Genomic DNA, 21804 nt, shown 5'->3' on the forward strand with positions numbered 1-21804 from the left:
CCGTGGGTCTCTGCCACACCATCTCTGAACTTCGATATTCAATATCAATCATTCTAAACATCTCCTGAGTGGCCACGGCGGGATGGATAGTATTCTTAGTTCAGGGATTCCCAGTGGAGGGGGAGAACTGCATGTAAATTGATGCTAAAGATGCACATAATTTAAAAGCAGCTTGAACAGATGCTATAGGAATATTCCAGAAGGAGCTATCCCTTCTGCCCTAGGTAATCAGTGATACTTTCTCAAGGAAGTCATTTTAGAACTGGGCTTTAAGGCTTGTACAGGAGTTTGCAAGTCAGGTAAGGGTTGAAAAGTCTTTCCAAGTAGAGAGAAAAACATGTGGAAAGATTTGAAACCAGTGTGGATGTTTGAAGCATGGCAGGTACATAGAGACAGTAGCTGGAGGTAGCTAGTTTAATACACAGATTGGAGACAAAATTAGATAAAAATATAAAACATATCTAAGGCTAAGTAAAAATTATTTTTAAGTAATCTGACATCGACTCAATAAAACTGCCAAGCAACATGAAGAATATAAAAAATATGGGATTGAGTCTTTGTCCCAAATAGCAATAAGTAAAATGCATTCCATGACTCCTATTTGCCAGGAGCTCTTCTATTGCCTGGTTCATATTAGCTCACTTAATCCTCATCAGAATCTAAGGGGTGTGTATAAAAATAATAACAAGCCCTGATGAGCAGATAAGGAAACCGAGGTCCACGGAGGCTAAATAGTTTTCCAAGGTCACATAGATGGTAGATGACCCAGGATCTGAACTGAAGCCTCCGGCTCCAGAATGAACATGATCCTTACCAGGACATTAGCACTGACACCACACCCAGATCCTCCAGGACAAGACACACCACATCATAGATGCCCACTCAACCCCAGAGCAAGAGGACCAATGGTACCAGGGGTGGGGGAGGAAGGAGGGGAATATGGCACCGAACCCCTCAAGCCCGTGCGGGCCATCTCATCCCCGATAGAATCACTGTGTCCTGTTAGTGCAGGTGCATTTTCCCAGAGTCACATGTGAGGTATAACGCCATGAGAAGGTGGTTTACATAAACCACATCATGCTTTTCCTATGGCAATATGTGCGTCTGCGCATGTGGGTGTGTGGATTTGGGAGGTGTTGAGGTGTGTGTTCAGTTGGGACATAGCAGCAAAGAGTGATCCCAAAGAGGGTCCGTAGGGGCCTTGGGGGTGGGGGGTGGGGGAGCATCCACAGTGCATGGTGGTTTCTCTGCCTGTTTTCCTGGTGGCTGAAAACACACATACACTCGGAATCGTGCCGTCTGATGGAACGTCCTGTGACGGTGGCAATATTCCTGTTCCGTGTCCGTCCTGGTTAATACCACACCCACGGGCTCCGGGTGGGTCTTTAGTACTTCAAATGTGGCTACTCAAAATGAAGAAGGCATGTTTAATCGAGTGAAATTTTAATTCAGATTTCAGCGAAAATGATCACCTCAGGCTGCTGACTGCCACTCTGTCTGCCTGACTCTAAAAGGATCCTGTGAGGATGGGACTGTGTTTCCCTCCCCTCTCTTCATCCAGCCCGGGGCTTTCAAGACATATTTATAATAAATGAAGAAATCAAAGGACAAAGGCTAGAGCAACTGTAAGAAGTCCCGAAGCTGTCCCCTCACAACCATCCATAAACACCCTGGAGGGAATCTTTCCCGTATTGAGAATTTACTTTCTAGAGAAAGAGACCCACTCAATGGCAAGGAATATTGTTGTTGCTTGTGGTAGCAGATGATGACCCTGTCCCTCACACGTGTCCCAAAGCCTTTCAGATCTATGCGTATTTCCTATCTGTGCAGCCCCTGGGGGCCGAGAGGTCCTCCGGATGTTCACCAGCAGGGGAGATGGCATCCTGCACACGGTGTCTGCCCTGTGCTCAGAGTCTCCTGGTGGCAAGAACAGCCACCCTGTTCTTGCCGGTTGGCTGCTTTCCATACACCTGCCTCCTCCCCTCCCACCTCTCCAGGATGAGGCCACATCTTTTGCTCAGAGAAAGGCCCCAAGCATCTCTGCCACCCTTGCCCTTTCAGCCACTCCATGCTTTTCTGATTTTATGACGTCTGCTTAAGACGTGGCAGCCCAGCTGACATCTGTCATTGTGGGTAGAACGTACACTGTCATTGTCATTGCTATCGTAAGAAAAAACATGGTATTGGTTATCCTTTGTGACAAGACCTCACCTGTGTGTAGGGTTGTTTTTGGCCACTGTGCCCCAAGGGAGCTCAGGCAGCAGATACATCCGGAGCAGCTCGGCCCTCCCTGCCTAGTGGGAGCGGCGGGAGATGGCATGTGCCTCGCAGAGACGGAGTCGCAGGGTGGGCCGTCCGGTGCTTGACACGGAGAACGGCCATTGGAGCATTGTCATCACTGGAAGGGCTGGGCCGGCAGAGCCCCATGGTCCCGCCAGTCGTAGTTAAGCGACGATGGGGACACTGTGTTCCCAGTGAAAACTGCCAGGCAGGCTGGGCACATCCCACGTCGGGGAGGCCTGGGTGAGAAGGTGGGCTTGGCACACCCTCACATCAACCAGCCCGGCCCATGTGCCCACCGGCCGCCCTGACAAGAACACCTGGCCCACGGAGCGGGATAAACAGGCCCAGCTATGCTGACTCTCCTAGTACGCTGCCTGTGATGGGCCACCCTGCTTGCGTCCCCAGAAAGCTGGGTCTCCACAGTGGGGTCTGCGGGGAGGAGAAGGGAGGTGGTACCTTCCCAGGGCATTTCCGGGGCCTCCTGCCTTCCCTGGGCTTGTCCCTGCTGCTGGCGTGGCCCAGGGCATCCCGGCCTCGCCTCACCTCCCCTCTTCCTGTGCTGGGTCCGGCCTCCCCCTCCCTCACCGCAGCCCCCCAAGCCTGCAGAGCTCTGCGAGTGACGGGGGCTCCGTCGGGGTGCTGTGAGGGCCCTCGTGCTCACAATGGCCTGGGTCTGGTGACTGGCAGCTACTTACCCGCAGCTCCCCACTGAGCTATTGGCTAGTGTGCTTGCTCTCTGCAATTTTAAGCTGTTCCTGGCCTGAATATTAATAGGTAAGGTCCAGTATGTGGAAAAAATAATGCCATTTAAACCCCTGAGCATTGAATCTGTATACAGTGAAATGATTCTGAAGTCTCCACAGCAAGCTCTTAATTTAGGGTTAGCTGAGGCATGAGGGTGCAGGTGGTGTTGTTCCCCGCGTCTCTGCCATGAGGGTGAGGGTGGCGTTGTTCCCCACGTCTCTGGGGTGAGGGTGAGGGCGAGGGCGGCTTTGTTCCCCACGTCTCTGGGGTGAGGGTGAGGGTGGTGTTGTTCCCCGCATCTCCGCCGTGAGGGTGAGGGTGAGGGTGGTGTTGTTCCCTGCGTCTCCAGGGCACATTCCTGTTTTCTTAATTTGGTGTATATTGGGCTTCACGTCCATGCAGAAGCTGGGAAAGGCCCCATCTCATTCAGAGACAACCTGATCACTGTTCCGCCTTTTCTGTTTATGCTGGATCCGGATACATTCAGGCTATTATGAGACTTTTTTTTCTTAAAGCTTGTCATGAGAGAGGGACAATTTGGAGCCAATTATTCATAACAGATCGTTTCACACATACATATACAATTATACACAACAGATCAGTTCACACACCTCCACCTGAGATATAAAACAACTCTTGCTTTTATTATTATCTCACTGTGTAATTTTTTAAGGTAAATTATCCAGAATGTAAGAAAACATATTTTGTTTTGTTTTTTTTTTCTGGTTTAAATAGATTAGGTGTTATCTTGCCGCCTGCATCATTGATAAGATTAAACTTCAAATGACAGACGTGTGTCGTCAGGGCGAGGACGCTGAATGGGACAGAAGCCAAGGCCGGCCCCCAGTCCCTGCAGTTGAACCTGAGGGCTTCTCCTAAATTCCAGCTTTATTTAATCCTTAAGAAAGTGAATCCTTGGGCCGGTGCAGTAGATCACCCCTGTAATCCCAGCACCTTGGGAGGATGAGACAGGTGGATGACTTGTGGCCAGGAGTTCGAGACCATCCTGGTCAACATGGTGAAACTCCGTCTCTACTAAAAATACAAACATTAACCGGGGTGGTGGTGGGTGCCTGTGATCCCAGCTACTCAGGAGGCTGAGGCAGGAGAATCGATCAAACCCAGGGCGCAGAGGTTGCAGTGAGCTGAGATCACACCACTGCACTCCAGCCTGGGTGCAGGCTGGAGTAAAGAAAAAAAAGTAAAGCAAAGAAAGTGAATCTTTGGATTCCTTGGTTGCATTGGGGATGCACACAGCAGCCGGACTCATCCCTGTGGATGCTGGCATCTGTCCCCCAGCTGAGGGGGTTGTCAGGCCCCCTTTCTCCCTGCTTCCATCCTCCACCATCCTCCACTCTTCTGAAGGAAGCTGCTGTGCACAGCCCACACTTAAGGTGGAGAATTCTGCTCCTCTCCTTGAAGGTGAAGTAGCTACATAAACTGTTTGGAATTCTGCACAAGACATTTGCCTCTTCTCCAGTTTATTAATTTATTCAATCACTTCTTTATACCCAGCCAGACTTATGGACCTAGGGTCGTTTGCTTGTGATTTCATATCTTAAAACAATTATCCATAAATACTCCCTATGAGGTGTGTAACATACACTTTAAAATCATCTTTCGTTCACTGAAACACGGCATGAGTGTGAGAAATGTCTCCTAAATATAGGTACACATTGATTGTATTAAGTTCTTTAGAATGAAACAATATGTAGTTAATGCCACGTAGCCCCTTCCATCATTTCTTTTCTTTTTATATTTTTAATTTAATTGTTGCTTTTGTGACATGGGATCTTGCTGTGCTGTCTAGGCTGGTCTCAAACTCCTGGGCTCAAATGATCCTCCTGCCTCAGCTTCCCACAGTGCTAGGATGACAAGCGTGAGCCACCGTGCCCAGTCCCTTCCCATAATTTCATTTTACTCTGCTCACTAATTTATTCACTCACACCATTAAAACTAATCTTGGGGATATTTTCTTGATATTATCTTTTTCTGACCTATAATTCAGTTGCTCATGTTGGCTCTTGACACTTCTATAAATTAGAAATAAACTGGCAAGACTTGACTTTGTCAGTCCCTGACTCCCACCCACGGTAACGCGTTCTCGATGATGGAATTCAGGAAGGAGCAATCCAGGCGACTCCTTCCTGTGTCTACCTGGGAAGCCCCACTCCAGGCCAGGCGGACTGGCCATCCCGGAACTCACGAGCAAAGAAGTAAATATGGTCATTTTCAGCAGGAGTAATTGCCAGAGAGAAAGCGAAACAGTAATGAGATGGCACTGTGGGAAGGACGATTTTGATGAGGGCAAGGAAAGGTCTTTCTGAGGAGATATTTGTGCTGTTGTATTAATTTCAAAGCCATCATACTATTGAGTCCCAGGAGCAGGTATTGATATATAATTTCTTTATAGTGGCAATTGTAGAAATGCACATAATTTGTTGGTATAGCATAAGTGCTATAGATATTTTCCAGTTATATAATAATTAGCAGCTTTGTAGAGTTTATAGAACTATAGAACTAGTCACAGATCTTACACACGTTATCATGCTTCCTCCTTCACTGACCCTGGGGAAGCGTTCACCCGACTGTTGTCCAGTCTGGGATCCTAGCACTAACCTGAGAACATTTGTTCCTTGAGTCACGCCATCAACAGCACCAGTCAGTCCATCAGCAGAAATCAGCCCACCCATTTCAAGCTCTGGAGATGCAGAGGTGGACTAGAAGGGCCCCTCCCCTCACAGAGCTTCCAGTCCAGTCAGGAAGGCAGAAATCAAGTAAATGATCCCCCTGTCCACCCATTCATTTTCCCATCCACCTGTCTATTCATCTGCCTGTTCACCTATCCATTCATCCACCCATCTACACATCCACTTGTCCACCTGACCACCCGTCCACCCACCCATTTGTCCACCTGTTCATCCACCCACCCATCCACCTGTCCAGCCATCCCCCCATCCATTTTTTCCACCTGTCCACCCAGCCACCCACCCATCCACCTGTCCACCTGTCCATCTGTCCACTGGTCCACCCATTCATTTGTCCACCTGTCCACCCACCCACATGTCCACCTGTCCACTCATCTACCTGTCCACCTGTCCACTCATCCATTTGTCCACCTGTCTACCTGTCCACCCATCCATTTGTCCACTTGTCCACCCATCCACCCATCTATTTGTCCACCCATCCACCTGTTCACCCATCCACCCGTCCACCCATCCACCTGTCTATCCACCCATCCCCTGTCCACCCATCCACCTGTCCACCCATCCATTTGTCCACCCATCCACCCATCCATCAGTTCACTCATCCATTCATCCATCCATCTATTTAGCATACAGATAGAGAGCTGAGAAGGAGGCATCCTGACTGAGGCTGTGTAAAGCAGGAGGACCACCCTGAGGGGGAGATAGGAAAGGCCTTCAGGAAAAAGGGATGCTGGGTATGAGCCAGACAGGAGAGCAAGAAAATTCCAGGAAGTGGGAACCCCTTTGGGAAGACTTTTCACCTTTAAGAAACTAAAGGGCCAAGATGGTGAAACATAAAAAGGAGAAGAAAATGGCAGGACCTGGAGCTGGAGGCCACACCCCTCATCCCAAGTGCAGGCCCTGTGTGGCTGGCTCCCTGCTTCCCCTCCAACCACATCTCCTCTCACTGCCCTGACCTGACTCAACATCCTCCAGGAGCCACGTGGGTGCCACCTTGGTTTTCACCTGCCATCTCCCCAGACACACATGGGCCCATTCCCTCACTCTCTGTCCTTGTCCAAACGCCACCTCTCAGGGGGGTCTCCACTCTGCGGTGCCCATCCCCTAGGCCTCCGGGTTCCCGTGTCCAGGTCCACCCTCCCACTACATGAGTCTTCCAACACGCCCTGCGATTTTCTTATGCCTTGTTTGGTGTCTGACTTCCCTGAAAATGTCGTCTCTACAAGGCAGGGATGCTTCTCTGCTTTGTCCACCAATGTATCCCTGCTGGCTAGAACAGTCATGGTCTCCAGTAAATATTTGTTGACCTAATGCAGTGGAGAACCACTGTAGGATTTTAGGCAGGAGAGGAACGTGGCAAAATTTGCATCATGACAAAGTTCACCATCTGCAATGAGGTGGAGGCTTTGGGTCTGCAATGAGGTGGGCTTAGCTGACCATCTGCAATGAGGTGGGCTTAGCTGACCATCTGCAATGAGGTGGGCTTAGCTGACCATCTGCAATGAGGTGGGCTTAGCTGACCATCTGCAATGAGGTGGGCTTAGATGACCAGGCAGGCCTGGAGGCTGCAGAGATAGAGGTGGCCATAGTGAAATTATCACTGTAAAAGGATTTCTCAGGCTTCCAGGCAAAAATAACTTGTGATAAATTAGGTGAACTCTGGGAAAGAAGGCCCAGAATCACAGCAGGAGGTCCCGGCCCCATTGGCTGGTGTGGACCAGCTTCCGAAAGTGCAGCTTTTCACAAGGAGAGGCCACGCATTCAACATGGAGTCCCTCCTGGTGAAGCAAGCCCTGGAAAGCAGAAGCTGAGGACCGTGAGTGTTACCGGAGCCCGCACTCACGCGGTCTCCGGCTTCCGAGACCGGAGTCAGCAGAGGGGCCCATGCATCACCAGGAAAAACTGCTGGATGAGGAATGTGCCTAGAACCTATTCCTGGGAGGAGGCACGAGGTGTCCCCAAGGCTCTGCCACCTGCTCCCAGCATAAAGGGAAGGATAGGAAGCCTTGTTGAGGTGCTGGCAGAAGAGTCCGCTTCTAGTTCTGGAAGACTTTCTTAGGATGTGCTTTCTCTAAGAAGGCATCTTCTCCAGAAGCCAGGGAGGTTTTCTGGGACAGTTTCACATTAAAATCCCCTCCAGGAGTCATGGATGGGTAATTAGCCTGAATGCCATCATCATTTTGCCATGTATATGTGTTTCAAAACATCATGTCATACACAGTAAATATACACAACTTTAACTTCTTAAAAAATTAAAATCAAAAGAGAACTTAAAATTTAAAAAAATTAAAATTCCCACCAGCACAGCAGCTGCTGTCACCCCCATCTCTGGAAGCTGCAGGGCCAACGTTGGGAGCCGTCCTGAGGATGGGGATGCTCACACAGACCCCGGCTTCTGAGACCTGGGATCCATCACAAAAGATCTAAACTTGGGCACCTGTGTGATCGAGTCACTGGCACAAGCCCGGTCTTGGGGGAAATTGTCCTGTGCTATAGGGAAAAGAAGAAGGGACTTCTGAAAAGATGTCTCACTGCTGCTAGAAACTTCTTAGACTTCCTACATGACTAAGGTCAGACAAATGTCCCCACAGACAATTATTGAGCTGCTTTGACTCAGCAGTTCTCCAAGATGGCCCACAAATCCCCCAGGGTCTTTGGGACCTTTTGAGGTGTCTGCAAGACCAAAACTGTTGGCCAATAAGTCAGGGTCAGGTTCATGAGCCTGTGACCTGGGCAGACATCCAGGATCCTGGCATAGAAGGTGCTATGCTTGTTTTAATGCTCAGCTGTTAGTCTTCAAATTCTGAATAATTTTTGAAGAAGAGCCCCCACATTTTCATTTTGCACTGAGCCCTGGAAATTATGTAGCCAGTCCCGATGGTAGTATTGACTTAAAACTTGGGAGGGTTCTAGGAGAGCCCTGCGATTCCTCCACCCTCACCCTGCTGTAGGCTCCCTGTAGAGTCCCTTCCCTTTGAGTCAGGGTTGGAATGATGAGCTATCACTCCTGTGATCATGTTAAGTGGTAAAACATTGCAAATGTAATCAAGGCCCCAGATCAGTCGGCTTTAAATTAATCGAGAGAGATGATTTGGTATGGGCCTAGCCTCATCGGGTGAGCCCTTTGAAAGCAGAGCTTTTCTTTGGATTCTCTTGGAAGGAGAAGGTAAATAGCCATGGTGTGAGCCATCTACAGGGAGGGGCATCTCAGAGCTGGGAGTGGCCCCCAGCCCACAGCTCTCAAGAGGACAGGGTCCTCAGCCATCACCCCAATAAGCGGAGATCTGCCAACTGTTCCACGTGATCTTGGAAGCGCACCTGAGACCTGATGAGAATTACAGCCCCAAATGACATTTCGATTGCAGCCGGGGGAGACCTGCCGAGGGTGTGGCTAAGCCTCGGCCACCCACACAGAAGCTCTGAGATGGCACCTGTGGGTTGTTTGTAGCCGCTACATTTGTGGTAATTTGCTGTGCAGCAATGTTACTTCAACAGGCACCCTCTCACCGAACTGACGCTCACACTGATGGCAGCTCAGCATCTGCCAACGTGGTTGCGCCCGACCACACCAGGAGCCACGACACGGGTCCCTGCCACGCGCTTGCAGGAAGAAGGCCACTTTCACACAGGGTGTTCCGGATGAAGCACTGAAAGCTTTTAACGTATTAGACCTTGGTCCTGGTGTATTTGTCTCTCCCACATCCCATGTGAAGACGGGGAGTGCAAGCTGTTGCAAACTCAGGGATGGAGGCACAAGTGTGATTGTTCCAGCTGGATCCTGCACTGTCCACTCTCCGTGAAACCCCATCTTTGTCTGAAAGAATGCTTAACGAACGCGCACTACTTATTTTCTCCAAAACATCACTTCAAAGAAAATAACTGACGGTATTTGTTGCCAATAATAAATTTCAGCCTTCAAGTGAAAATTAGAGTTTTGGAAAACATACCTGCCACGATGAGCTTGAAATGCTCTCGAACTAAAGACTTTTCTGATGAGATGTGTGGTATTAACAAATGTAATTTTCAAAATGTTGTCTAGGCTGGATGCGGTGGCTTACACCCATAATCCCAGTGCTTTGGGAGCCAGAGGCAGTAGGATCACTTGAGCCCAGGAGTTCAAGGCTGCAGTGAGCTATGATCACACAATTGTACCAGTGTACCCTAGCCTCAGCGACAGAGAAAAATCCCATCTCGCTCTCGTGCACGCACTCTCTGTCTCTCTCTGTATATATGTGTGAGTGTGTGTGTATAAAATTTACTGAACCAATACTTTTTAATGATAGTGTCCAAGTACAAAATCATGCATGCAAACAGACTGATGACTTGTGATGTAACAGAGTGAAAAATGGAACTGGTGTGGCTTTAGATTCCACAACTAATCTTATAGCACTGCCATTTTTCAAGTTTTGTTGTAGCCACAAGGAATATCCATAATGATTGGAAAAGGCTATAAAAATATGCATTCCCTTTCCACACACATCTGCCAGAAGCTGGTTTTCTTCCTATACTTCCCCCAAAACAATGTTTTGCAAGAGATTGAAAGAAGCCATTATCATAATTCAGCCAACTTCTATTAAGCCAGATATTAGAGATTTCTAAAAATGTGATGCCATGCTGCTCTTCTCACTCCTTTTCAAACAATACAGTTACTTCCACACAGATGTTCACCAAATTCACAGTAGTTCCACTTAAGATTTTTCAACTTTAGGATGGTTTCAAGTGACACGCTCTCAGTAGAGACCATAGCAGGTGCACCCATAGGACCATTCTGCTTTTTTACTTGCAGCTCAGTATTCGACAAATTATTTGAACTATTCAACACTTTATTATAAAATAGACTTTGTGTGAGATGATTTTGCCCAACTGGAGGCTAACATGGGTGTTCTGAGCACCTTTAAGGTAGGCTGAGCTAAGCCATGATGTTCAGTAGTCTAGGTGTATTAAATGCATTTTCAGCTTATAATTTCAATTCACAATAGTTTTATTAGGACATAACCCCATGAAAAGTCAAGGGGCATCTGTAATGGGTTTATTATTTTTTTTTAAATTAATTTAAAATGAATATTTAAAATTTGTCCTATTTTTAATTTCTACCCTGGTAAATATCAATAGATATATCCTGCAGGGGAAAAGCAAGCATTTTGTTTCTCAGTGATTGTTAATAGTGTAAAAGGTTCTTCAGACAAAAAAGTTTGAAAACCACTGACCTCACCTGACCTCATAGTGCACAGTGTTTGGGGTAGGTGGGGAGAGGAATACATTAAGGTTGGTCAGGGAGCCAATTGTTATTTGTTGAATGCATCCCCTCCCAAAAAGTTATGTTGAAGTCCTAACCCACAGAACCTGTGCCTGTGGCCTTATTTGAAATAGAGACTTTACAGAGATCATCAAGTTGAGAGGTGGTCACTACGGCAAGCGCTAATTCCATGTGACTGGTGTCTTAGAAAGAGGGGAATCTGGACACAGGAACACAAAGAAGACAATGCGAAGACACAGGGAGAAGACACCGTCTACCAGCTGAGCAACGCCAAGGCTCGCCGGCCAACACGGGAAGCTGGAAGAGGCAAGACAAAATTCTCCTCAGGGGGTTCAGAGAGGGCAGGGCCCTGTCGACACCTTAATTTTGGACTTCCAGCCTCCAGAACTGTAAGACAATAAATTTCTGTACTAAGCTACCCAGTCTGTGCTTTGATAGGACAGCCCGGGGAATGAAATCTCCACTGCACGTGTGATGGGTACCTATGCCCATGAGTCACTGAGCACTCTACTCCAGTTACCGCTTTCCGCCCTCCAGGATGGCCAGGAAAGGTGGTGTCCTATCCAGCCTGCATGTCAGGAACCTGAGGATGAGAAGGAATCTCTATGCCAATCTCCGTGTTTTCTCTATTTCCCTGTGCAGCCTCCCAGGAAGGTGGGGGTGGTCTGCCCCAGCTCCACGGTGTCACAGGACTAAGACTGACTTTGGCTGAAAACACTCCATTTGCTGATGCAGAGTTTATCCTTTAATTGTGGTGCACATACAAAGGAGGAAATTATTATTTAATCGTATTGGCCAAGTACCTAACCATAAAGTTAGTAACTCTTCATTTTACTGCTGATCATTGAGTGTTGTTGCTGTCCATCAATTTCATCATTGAATATGATAATGCAATTCAACAGGCATCTAGAGTTCCCACTGCACAGTGGAAGAGGGGAGGGGCGGCCAGACAGAGAAGGTGACTGCCAAGATAGAAACACAGATGCGAGGCCCAGGGGATTCGGCAAACGGGTCTGGTTGGAGCAAGCAGGAAACCCGAATGGGAGAGGGGACTTGAGCTGTGCTCAAAGCCTCAGGTGCAGGATGCCAGGAACTGAGAGAAGAACTGACAGAGTCTGGCCTGCTCTGAGTGGCGTCAGGAGACCTCAGAGGGGATCTGCTGACAGTGGGTGGGGGTGTGGCCTGCAGGCACGTAGGACTGGCCCATCGTCAAGCCCTTCACTGTTCTCGTCATGGATACATACCAAGGAGCATCCAAGTTAAGGTGCGTTTCCCTGGAGGTGCACCGGCATCTCTTTTTCTACTCTTTGACTTTTTGGGGATGCCATGCCCCCTCCTCCCAACCCCCAACCTTGGGAACCCAGAATTGTCTATTTTTTTCCTTTTCTTCTTCTAAGAAAATCTGCCTTTCAAGCAAGATTCTGAAAATCTTTTAGATTAATCTGTTAATGATTCTCCTCAGGGGAAGAGAAAATCTCATTTAAAGTGAGTCAAAGGCATGGCTCTCTGAGGACAGACTGCAGCAACCTGGAAGGGGAGGGGCTCCCGTTTCATGGGAAGGGTCTTTTTTCCATCCACAAAGCCACGCAGCCCACCCACGCTGGACACAGGCTGGGAGAAGAAACGCTTCCCCAAGATACGCACAGCTCCTGGGAAATTCTACCTTCTCCACTTTATTCTCACAATTTAGCCTAAGTAGGTAACTCCTGGAATGAAGGTCTTTGGTGCAGAATGACAGAAACAGCCTGGGAAGCAGAACCTGGAGGAGAACAGGAGGGCCACCCAGTGTGAGTCCAAGGCCGGCCACGTGCACTGAGTAGGGTCACGCCCACCCTGTGTGCTCACCGTGGGACCCTCCCTCTCTATTTCAGAACAGGTGAATTGATTAGGAATCCAGAAGTTTGCTCTTCTCCACCTGGCTAACCATGCTCACATGACCTGACCGCGAGGCCCCCCGAGCTTCTCGCAGAGGTCACCGGCCCTCATGCTGCCACCGGTCAGGGCTGTGTTCTGGGGAGACACCCACCCCAGGTCCCGTGCCAGGTGGTGTGCACAGGGTCCGGGCTAGCCGCCCCATGTGCTGCCAGGCCACACGGAGCCAGGCGTTCCGTGATTGTCACAGGGTGGAATGCATGGAAGTAACTTGGCATGGGGGAAATAATAAATAATTGATAAAACTGGAGAAGCTGGTGGATGAGATGATTCTCCTAGTGACTCGTGTTAAGTGCAGGAAATCAAGCCGTCCTTTTGTGCCGTACGGGAGCTGCTCTCACCGTGGGCAAAATCTTTCCACACCTGACAATTAACTTGCAGAAGATTAGTCACCTCTCAGTTATCCAGAGGGCAGGTGACGCCACTGGAGGATTACCTGGGGTTCCCGTTCCTCCTTATGCTGGCGCCTGCCTTCACACCACCTTCAATGTGAGAGCTAATCCCTCCTTCCTGTGTGCTCCAAGAGTGCTTCATTAACGCACTGCGAACTCTCGATCCAACAACCCCTCCTGTCTCCCTTCCAGGGTGGCCGTGTGGGTAACAGAGGCTGGGAGAAATTAGGGAAACTGCCGAGGTTTACACAGGCCACAGGTTGTCCCCTGAGAACTGACCCCAAATTCTCATCTTTGAGGTTAACACAGACATTTCTCTTGTCTGCTTCCTCTGCACTAAAGACAAGAAAATGAAATTCAAGCCCTGTAATCCAGGTACTTACTAAGTGTTTGCTTTGGAACACATTGATACTCTGTGTTCTGAAGTTTGCCTTTTTAGATTGTCTGTCCATTTCAGCCACCCATCCTCGTTTTGCTGGAGACAGAATTCAGCACTGGCTGTTGGCGTAGCTGCCACATTTTCATCTCGCTTGAAGGAAAATGTTTCCGATGTGCGTGGAGAGCCACAGAGGATGCCGTATCTGCTCAGGAGCATGTTGTCTATCTGTTTGGGGATGAGCTGAAGTTTTGTTCACCGTGAATGGATCCTTCACAGATGACAAAGTCACTGCAGGCTTGATTCAGCCTGATGGCTCAAAGGGCTTCACCAACCTTCGACAGCCTCTAACCAGCCCGGGGATGACACTAAGTGCAGGAATACAGGGTGTGGGCCCCTCCAGCCTCGGAGGGCCTCTTATGGAGGCCAGAGTTCAACTGCTGAAGCCAAAATCAACAGAAACATCAAACCTGCCTTGCACCCCGTACGTCCGAGCATGGTGGTGCTGCCGTCTATGATCCAGACTGAGCGCTCCTGCCCGGCACCCTGTGCGTCCGAGCATGGTGGTGCTGCCGTCTGTGATCCAGGCTGAGCGCTCCTGCCCGGCACCCTGTGCGTCCGAGCATGGTGGTGCTGCCGTCTGTGATCCAGGCTGAACGCTCCTGCCCGGCACCCTGTGCGTCCGAGCATGGTGGTGCTGCCGTCTGTGATCCAGGCTGAACGCTCCTGCCCGGCACCCTGTGCGTCCGAGCATGGTGGTGCTGCCGTCTGTGATCCAGGCTGAACGCTCCTGCCCGGCACCCTGTACGTCCGAGCATGGTGGTGCTGCCGTCTGTGATCCAGGCTGAGCGCTGAGCTCGGTGGCTATTGCCAGCTCAAGCGCATAACTGCCTTGTCCTCAGTCTGTGGATCTTGGTTAACAAAATCTTTAAGCTCTTGAGGCTTGGGTTCAGCTGGTTTGCTGTGAGTTGAAGTCTGCACTCCTCTCATTTGGCTTGGCTGCGGGGACCCTGGTTAGATAGACCCTGATGCTGCGCACACCTCATTGCAGAGGATGAGATGAGCCCTCCCGTGTGCTTTCCGTATCATCCGAAAAGTCAGTAAATTCTACCCTCAATGAGAAATCTGATTTTAGTTAGTACAAAAGAAAGTTAAATAACCAGGGTGTGGGAAGGCAGCGTGGCTTCTGAGGTCAACAACATGCCTCTGCCCAGGTGTATTTCCCGAGAAATAAGCTTCCTTAATGATCTCAGCCCTGGTGTCTTCCCATCCAGTGACTCAAAATCAATGCAGATCATCTTACCCCAACCCGGCCTCTCATTGACAAGCAGGAACTTCACAGCGGGATGGGAGGTCTCTCTACGGAGTTTCCACATGGGAGTTTCATGGATGGGGACTTTCATGGCCACTGGTGATGCTGGGGAGGCTTCACAGAGAATAGGATTACACGTAATGTTGAAGTAGGGCAGACAATTCTGTTCTTGATGAAACTTTCTAATGCTATTTCAAACCATTGCTGGAAAATGGCAACAGTCTGTAGCCAGGAATGAGAGAAGGAAAAATGTCATCAAAGACCGATCTTGGGCCTTGCAAGAGCCTCAGAAGAGCAGGTGAGGGCAGCAGGAAGAGAGGCGCTGGGAAGCCGAGAGTGAACTGGCATGTGGGGCCCACCACGTGGTGACGTGGGACCCCAGTCAGACCTTCCCAGGATGGAAGGGCACAGCCGGAGGGCGGCACCCAGAACACCAGGGGAAGGATTTTCACGGGGACCGTGGTCCAGACACAGCATGCGCAGCTCAGCGTCCTGATGTGGGGATGACAAGGGCCGATAGTAACTGTAAGGCAGGAAAAGAGGTGCCAGAGGAACGTGACATGTGGGGCCTGTGGTGCAAAGGAAGGGGAAAGCTCCAGGAAACACCAGGAGATTCGCATTTACAGTTAAGCCTGAGAAGTTAGGGAGGAAAGCAGTGGCCACATATTTGCTGTGAATAATAAGAGGAGATGTTTCCATTTGTTTGTCCTAATACCAATGAGCAAATGAAAATCCTGCCAGATGAGATACTTAGTCTTTTTCATGGTCCATGAGTTTCTGGGGGAATCAGTACACACAAGTCCTCCATATCCAGAGACTGGGATGTGAGCGTGTTCCTGAGTGCGGTCCATTTACTGTGTCCTAATAAGAATCCAGCTACTCTTTCAACCCAGCATCAGCTGGACTTCACTCTATACCTGAGGTCGGGGTTGTTTCTTCCCTCTGGTGTGGGGGTGGTGGGCACAGGTTGGGGTGGAAGAGGAGCTGAGGCTGGCAAGGGGAGAGCACAGCTCCAGGAACACAAGCTCCTGATAACTAGTCGTCGGATGAATGAACAGTGCATGACCTAGGAGGTGTCGTAAATATCAAGCTCCGGTTCCTGCACAGTGAGCCGAGACCTGGGAGCTGACGCACAGGACGGACCTTGGCGCTGCTCAGACTCATTGCTGGGCCTTGTCTCCTGCATGCAGAGAAGAGCTGCATTTCTCAGCTAAGCCAGGCTGGGCTGGTGACTGTGGGATGTGGACATGTGTACCTCCTGCATGGACATGTTGAGGACCTGGCGGGTTGGAGTGCCCACATCGCTTTGCTTACCGTCTTGATGATCTGGGAACCATCGGCTGACACGGGGCAGCCATGAGACCAAGGCTTCCAGGGGCTGAGCCAGCGTGGGGAGCACAGCTCCGACGGTTATCTCGGCTCTGAGGTTCTGACCTTGGGGTCACTGCAACATAACCAAAACTACCCTGTAAACTACCCTCACCAAAATAAGACACCTGTTGTCATTCTTCCTTTGGGGAAGACATGTTTGCTGTGAGTTTCTACCGGGCCCATCTGGGGACCAGCCTGAGAGTGGAGGCCTCCCAGAGTACGGTGTTCACAAAAATCTGCAAAGAATGTCTCTGTGGCCCCCTGTGGAAACGGCATTAAGGTCACGACTGCCTGCACCCGGTTCGTGGAGAAACTTGCATATTTCCTCCTGCCTCCACCATGAGTCATGCGTGCACCCAGGGCCTTGCATCGGGCAGAGGGCAGGGGCATTTCACAATGAGGCAGCACGTGACTCACACTGTGGCTCTGGGACCAGAGGGCCCACAGCGCAGGCCGCCTCGTGCATTCTCTCAGACGGCACCAGCCACGTGGGCAGAATGCGCCCGGGCGTGACCGCTTCCCAGCCCACCGGCCCTGGCACTCTCTGGGCCCGACATGGGGATGTTGGGAGAGAGGATATAGGCACATGCTGCTCAGACCCTGAATACGGCAAAGCGCATTCTCACCCGGGGAAAACGGGGCTCACGTGGAAGAAAGCAAGTGGAGGGTGAAAGCTCTCTATCAAGCTTCCAAATATTGGAGCATGAAGCCAAGTCCCCACACAGCCAGCCTGACTGCCAGTGGCTTCCCAAGGAGAAGAGGCTTCCTGCTGCCTGGACTGAGAGGCGCTCAGTCAGGCGGAGTGAGGGGCAAGGACAGGGCTATCTGGCCCCCATGCTGGCCCCACCGGTGTGCCTTCTTCTCCAGCCTCTGAGGCGGGATCCAGCGCAGTTCAGTTCTGCAGGCACCAAGTGTCCTTGCTTTTCTTTGGATGAGGCTATGGTGTTTCAGGGCTGTGGGTCACTAGAGTACACCTGGGCTTGGCTCTGCCTCCTCTCCCTCTGGCCCTGGACATGGAGATGGGACGCCCGGAGCCCCAGGGACCCGTGGGGTGATGCACACGCACGTCTTCAGTGAGCTGTCAAGAACGCCCTGCATCTGTGCTTATGGCACTCTGAGAGCTCCAGACAGGCTGGAAGCTGCTTCAGGACCCAAATGGCTACCGTCTCCATGAGGCTCCACATGCCCGCAATGGCTTCAGCCACCCCTGCAGAGCCAGGACGCTCTTACGCCCTACAGACAGTCCGCCGCCGCCTGCTTGAAAGCGGGGCGTGTGCTGGGCTGTGGCACCAGGCAAGCTTGCCGGGCAGTCCCCAGCAGCTCTTCTCACACCCTGCAGTCTGGTGACACCCACGCTTGGCCAGGCCTTCCTCTGGGGTCCCTGTCATCTGTCCTGAAGAGCAACCTCTACGGAAGCCCTGAGACAACAACGTGGGGGCCACGACGGGACCAGAGGCAAGGCTGTGATCAGCCCTTTTATTCCCAAGTGAGCTCAGGGCTTGAAGTGTGTCACTGTCCAGGACCACATGCTCCGGAGGGGCCCGGGCAGCTGTGGGCACCTGCGCTGTTCCGGACCCACGGGCCTCACCCTGCACCCGGTTCTGCGGGCTCTGGCAGGGTGGGGGTAGCTGCAGGCGGGGTCAGCGCAGCTCCCACCCCGTGCTCTTGTGTTTCGGTGTCACAAACACCGTGCAAACAACGCTGACTCCTGAAAGCTTTTTTTTTTTTTAATTTCTCTCGTTTCTGTTGAAACGTGACACTCAAATTTGAGATGGGAGCAGAGATCAACAAACCCTGTCAGCGTTGTCAACCCAGGTGTGACAGAGCCGTCTTCCTAAATTGCTGCTGATCTGCCAAAGGCCTCTCTCTCTGCAACCTCCATTGCGCTGTTTGCTCACATACTGTTAACACTTTAGACTTCGCCCTCCGAGGTGTCACTGTGTGCCACTTAGTGCGTAAGGAGAGCCGTGTGAGCAGCCTCCAGCACGCGGATTTGGGGAGCTGGAGAAAGCTGATTAGCTATTCAGGGAGAATAATCTTATTGAGAGTAGTAAGAGCTGCATGAAGAACGCGCTTCCCTTCCCAGGAACAATCTCCTCATTATGTTGTCAAGCTTGCTGTTGAGTTCCCCCCTGTGCCATTAAGAAACCGTTTTCCATGTTAAGAAAGAGATTTCCAGATTGTGATGCTGTTTGCTGATTTTTTTTATTGTTTAAAGAATCTGTATGTATCAAACCAAACATTAAAAAATGACTCATGTGCAACATAATTACTTGCAATGAAGCACGCCGGACCGGCTGGGTGGGGAGGAAGGGGTGCGAGGGGCGCCCGTGGCCAGGCGGGGAGCGGGCGGTGAAGATTAGAATTCCACATCAGCGCGCAACACTTTCACCTCAGCGCGAAATGCAGTTGCAGATCGATAAGCCTTGATGGGCGAGGAGCGGGCGGAGAGGAGATGCAGCTGCAGGCTTCTGCGTGCGGCAAACATTTCCGCTCCGTCGATGTTCTCCGTGGAAAAGGAGAAACAAGAAGTTGGAGCTGTGCACACATCTGCCCTCCCGGACCCCTCTCCTGGCTGGAAAGGGAAGAATCTCCACAACAGGAAATGGGTCCTCCACCGAGAGGGGCCCCCAGGGCTGTGAGCAGCCCCCCAGGCCCGCCCTGCCCCCCCAGGCCCACCTCTAGTGGGAAGGCGTGAGCGCGGCCGGGCTGGCATTGTTCTTCACTGGCGGGCACGGTGTCTTCCAGCCGTTGCCGACCGGCTAATTTAAACAATGAACAGTAAGGAGCTTTTTCTTAATCTCTGCATGAACCAGGGCACAAGGCGTGGGTGTCACAAGATTTCATGATAGCGATTCCCATCAAAACGAGCAACGCTGACGCCAAAGCCCGTGCCCCACGCGGCGTGCACAGCAGTCGGGAGCGGACGCGCCTGCTAGGGCCGCACGTGCTCCTCCTGGTGACTCGGTCGGCGTTTCCTTCGCCACTGCGGGGCTTCAGGCTGATTCTGGTAGATCCTGTAGTTAAGCAATTTGGAACGAATGTGTTGGGGAGCTTTGTCGTGAAACCTCAGGTGTGTTTTACAGAAGTGGGGATTATTGAAGGGGCGTCTTTCTTAGGTAGCAACCTGCATGATAAGGTGACTCCATCTTATCCAAAAACGAAAGTAAGTTTCAAGGCTTAGACTACATTTGCTGGTAGCTTCTGCTTTTTGGAATGTTCCACCAAATACCCAACAGCTCCGAAATAGGCCGTCAGTGATCTGCGCCTCACCGCCCTTGCTGGGCAGGTGCTGGCCACCGCACAGCTTCACCAGCCTTGGTGTGACTGGCAGGTGGGGGCCCTCAACCTCCAGCAATGGAAACTCGTGATCCCTCAGCCGGCTCCTACATCACTTCACTGTAGACACGGTGCCGGGTGCCCTGCACACGGTAGTAACAAGGCAGGTGCGTCCCTTTCCTCGTGAAGAGCTTATCTACCAGTGATAACAGTGCCATGAGGGAGCGAGTGTGCCTGCCTGTGTCTGCAGGGGTGTCCGGGCATCCTGGGGAAGGGAGGCTGCCTGGGAGACAGGGATGGAATGTTCTAGCTGTGGAGGCCAAGTGAGCTGCTTTATAGGACACTGGAGAAGATTTATGTGGCCCAGTGCCTCATCTGCACTTCCCCTAAGAGCTGTAGGAAGCCCCACAATAGAGCCTTGGATAGTTTTCTTTGGCTTAGGATGTTGGTGCTTGAGAGGGAAGCCTGGGTGAGGGGCCTGGTGACCCCCACCCCAGCCCAGGCCACAGAGATGGAGCTCCTGGCACTACCCAGGGAAGGAAGGGGGTGGACTTTGGAGTAGGATGGCCCCGACATGGTGCCGGGCTGGGTGTCCAAAATCAGGGCCCAGGCAGCATCTCCAATCTCTGCCCAGAGTAATGTGCAGAGCCTTTGGCTGGGGCGCAGCAGGGGACAATGGCCTCGATGTGATGGGATGAGAGACTCACCAACATTGACCTCCTCTGTGTGACCCTACAAGAACTTACTGCATGATTATTAGGGCCAGACCCTGCAGCAGGCATTAAGGAAACAAGTACTAATAAAGTGTGTTTTTGTGTGTTCAGGAGGTTGGAAGTAAAGCTTCCTAGGCAGGTGTCAGGGGAGGCAGAACTGAGCCATCTCAAGCAAGGGCTCTGCCGCTCTGAACCTGGGCTCCCGATGATAAAGAATAATAAGCACTTATTGCAGGGTTGTTGGGAGGCTTAGAAGAAAGTGCCTAGCACAAAGTAGGTGATGAATAATTGTGCATTTTCTTTAATGATTGTGCATTCTTCTTTCAGCATGCTCACAGTCTGAAAGCGCTGCCTAAATGCTGATTTCCATTTTATTTCTTCCCTCTCTCTCTCTCTTTTTTTTTTTTTTTTTTTAAGACAGGGTCTTGCTCTGTCACCCAAGCTGGAACGCCGTGGCACAATCATAGCTCACTGATACCTCAAACTCCTGGGCAATCCTCCCACCTCGGCCTCCCAAACTGCTGGGATTTTAGGCATGAACCACCGCACCCAGCCAGTTTTGCTTTGTTTTGAATGACAGTATATGCAGAAAACTCAAAAGGTACAGGAGGGAACCTCCTGGAAATGTGTCTTCTAATTTGTCCATTTGTGAAGCTGAGCCCCTTTCTCTTTTTTAATTGGGGGTTGGGACAGAAAGCCAGGCAGGGGGCTTACTGCACATTGAAACCTGAACCTGGGTAGGGGAGGACACTCCCCCAGCAACGTCCCATTGTCTGATTGTATGAATCAGCCATACGCTACCTGATCAGTCTCCTGCTGATAGATTTCTTTCAATATTGCACATTTACCCAGTGCTGCAATGGGTATCTTTGAACACGTACATCTTGCACATGAGTCAGTATATGCAAAAGATAAATTTCCTGAAGTGCAATTTTGGATGAAAAGGAATGTTGCATTGACAGGTAATTGACAAATGGCTCTCTGTAGATTCTGTTCTAATACATGCTCTGTCAGACACTGTAAGGAAGTCCATCTCCTACCCCCCACCTCCTTACCAACCCAGTGGCCACCCAACTTTTTGATCTCTGCCCACTTGAGGGTTAAGTCAATGAAATCTTGCTGTAGTTTTAATTTGAGTTTCTCTTTTTATGAGTAAAGTTGAGTTTTCTGTGGAGGAGACATTTGTATTTCCTTTTCTGTGAACTGTCTGCTTGTATTCCTTGGCAATGCATTCTGTTAGATGGCTGGCCTTTTGCTTATTGATTTGTGAAAGCTGTTTATCTATTAGACAAATTAGCACTTTATACTATGAATTCAAATATTTTGATCTATTCATTTATCTTTTCTCTTTGTCTCTATTCCTTTTCATAATTCAAAAATTTCAAATTTTTATGTTGTTAGGCAAAGATTTCTTAGACATTACACCAAAAGAAAAAA

General features: G+C 50.4%; 1 protein-coding gene across 1 annotated transcript in view; it reads left to right on the plus strand.

The window, feature by feature from the left end:
• LOC107967993 (uncharacterized) overlaps positions 1-21804 on the plus strand; it is a 394524-nt gene that overhangs the window by 74614 nt on the left and 298106 nt on the right. The window lies entirely within an intron of this gene.

This window comes from Pan troglodytes, chromosome 14 (assembly GCF_028858775.2).
Source record: "Pan troglodytes isolate AG18354 chromosome 14, NHGRI_mPanTro3-v2.0_pri, whole genome shotgun sequence".
Lineage (NCBI taxonomy): Eukaryota > Metazoa > Chordata > Mammalia > Primates > Hominidae > Pan > Pan troglodytes.